Source organism: Lepeophtheirus salmonis, chromosome 9 (genome assembly GCF_016086655.4).
Source record: "Lepeophtheirus salmonis chromosome 9, UVic_Lsal_1.4, whole genome shotgun sequence".
Lineage (NCBI taxonomy): Eukaryota > Metazoa > Arthropoda > Copepoda > Siphonostomatoida > Caligidae > Lepeophtheirus > Lepeophtheirus salmonis.
This window is the reverse complement of record NC_052139.2, coordinates 24705822-24708691: the sequence shown is the minus strand read 5'-3', so window position 1 is coordinate 24708691 and position 2870 is coordinate 24705822. Positions and strand designations below refer to the sequence as shown.

The following is a 2870-nucleotide window of genomic DNA, read 5'->3' as shown; positions in this document are numbered from 1 at the left end:
GATATACACATTGATTCATAAAACATTTTTTAAAAAAAGGTACCTAAATTAACCTAATAATCCTCACATTTTCAGAAATATTAGAAAGGAGAACTCCTTAAAATATTGTGAGGTTTTTTTGTTTTTTGGTTTTTTTAGATCACCTGCAAATTAGCTGTGAGAGGAAGAAAATACAAACATAATAAAATCAATTTGGAAATAAAATATTTTTTATTAAAATTGTATTCCTTATTATTTATTTTCATTTTCTGTTCTCAAATATCAAATTACACACAAAGAATTATATATACAAATTGTAATATATAAGATAAATATATAACTGGAACATGATCACGTGTATTATATATAGTAATGAGAATAATGTATTGAAAAAAAATATATATATGTTACAACTTTTTGAATTTTTTTTTTTGTCATCAATATATAAAATGCCCAGGATATAAATTAACATTTATCAAATTTTGTAATTGCTCTGATACGTTGAATAATTCCATAAGTAATTCATTTTTTTTGTATACGAATGTGTAAAAAGCAGGAGCTCCAAAAAAATCTGTACGACGAATTTTATTCGGTATCTTAGGAAAAATTAATTGAAAATACCTTCCCAAATGATCTAAAAGGACGTAAGTAAAATTATAATTTACTTATTGTGAACGTAAATAAATTTTTATGTCCTACCTGCACAATAGATGACATAATCTTTATAAGTTGGATGATATATCATATTTAAAGAAGGTGCTTCGCCCTTAATATATGCATATATCTCATCTAATTGGAACCCTGTATAAAATTAATTTTGATAAAAAAAATTATTGAAATGTTGAAGGGAAAGATAAATACCAAGTTCTGTCAAGAATTCTTCTAAACTTTTCCGTGAACTTTTAGATTCACACCACTTTCCTTGAAATTGAGACAAACTGAAAAAGCCCAAATTAAATGTGTATATTAGGCATTTATGTATACTTAAAATGTCAATGTAGAACAAATGTCTAAAACAAGTAAAAAGGTTTGAGCGAAAGCTATGCAATTGATCAATTTCATTGTTTTTCGACGTCTATACTATTAATCAGAGTCCTTTATATTTTATAGCATTTTGACAAGTCATAAATATGTGCAAAAGAGGAAGGAACTGTAAGAACGGCGTTATTTAAGTAACAATATCATATACAATATATTTTGTAGTCACTTGTAGATGTTTCTCTGTTCATAATCCGTGTTCTGGGCGTTGATTGGTATAAATAAATTTAGTTCTTGTTAGGTTATGAGTAATCCACAACTGTTTTTATATAATAAGTCCATACTATCAATTGATTTTAGTCATTTATTCTGGGTTTTTTTGTCGATGAAAAAGTTGTAAGAGACAATACTCCTAATAGCATATGAACCCATAAATTTAAATAAAAAAAAAAGAAAAAAAAAATTACAAGTAGTGAGGAAAAGTTGCAAAGTGGTAACCAAATGAATATTTTATCGTTTACAGTGCTGCTATCTTTAGGAGAAATATTTCAATCAATGTTTAAAAAAAGGCAAACACTTTTTTTTGTTTATCAATAAAAATTATACTAGGAGGTATATTTCGTAATTTTGTAAATATTTTGACAGATTTTTTTCTAGACTATAAAAAATACAAATAATTTTTTTTTTCTAAAGTTATCCGATGGAAATAACCTCATAGGAATTTTTGCCTGTTTAGACATATCAAACGAAAATAAAAATGATAAAATTCAATTCCAATAGTTTTTAAAGCTGTATAGTACAATGTATTAACCCTATAGTCATTGTTAAGAATGGGATTTTTGTAGACAAAATTATGAATTTATTTTCCTTCCACTCTACAGAATTCCCGTCCCTTGTTAAATTAATAAGTTCAGGATTAGAATAAGAGGGAAATGAAGAGGAGGGTACACTATTAATTACACTCTACATATGTACAAAGAAAAAGGAATTGTATCATATGATATATGTACGTAACTATTTAAATATGTTCATACGATATGGATTGATTATAGTTCAATGCTGTTCTGGAATGTGTGACGTGATGGTCCCAATAGAAAAGATATGAGTTCATGATAATGTGAGTGAGTGATTTGAAGAAGAAGGAGGAGTTAAAAGTGGGGATACAAAAGGTGTAACACACTCTGACTCTGTAGACAGTGTCCATCTTGATACCAACAATCTTGACAGTTTCCGGTGTGCTGTGATCGGTGCAAATCAGAGCAGCAATCTGATTTATTTTTGCTTCCATTTTAGTTTACTGAAATGATAGAGGAGATAGTAATAGGTCATTCAAAGCTTATAACGTCAGCCATTGTGGTGTGAAACATTAGGAATTTACAAATTACAATCACTATATCTCCAAAAATTAATCCAGTAATTAGTTGTACATCCATTTCACACGACCCAGTATTAGTACTCATATTATGATTTTTTTAGCCGTAAGACTGTATTTTTGATAGGGGACATAACAATGTAGTCCATGTGGATATTGCAGTCGTTTAATATGATACATACATGGTTACACTTTATGCATAGCTCCCTGATGTATACCAAATTACCAATACAGAATGGAAAAGGGAGTTTCACATATTGGGAGCACTGTTGAAGATGAATACAGCCTCTCAGGCTTTTAGTTCAACTCAAATAAAAATATATTATCCATAATTTTTTTGTTACATCAAATAACCAGTACCAAAAATTTATACTCTTTGGGTAAACTAATTTAGATAATTAATACTATATATAAATATATCCAAGAAAGATTGGTTATAAACTCAAAAATATTTATATATTTTCTTCTGTTATGAAGAATTAAGAAGGAGTTTCTTTTAACTAATTAATTAATTTTTGGAATATTTTTAAATTTATAATGC

At 27.6% G+C, this 2870-nt stretch overlaps 1 long non-coding RNA gene across 1 annotated transcript; it reads left to right on the top strand.

Annotated features, from left to right (window-relative positions):
- The first annotated feature begins 1936 nt into the window (after nt 1-1936).
- Nucleotides 1937-2629, top strand: LOC121123996 (uncharacterized). The gene is made up of 3 exons (XR_005866173.2): nt 1937-2190; nt 2251-2370; nt 2434-2629. It is a non-coding gene; the product is annotated as an uncharacterized lncRNA (long non-coding RNA).
- The last annotated feature ends 241 nt before the right edge of the window (nt 2630-2870 follow it).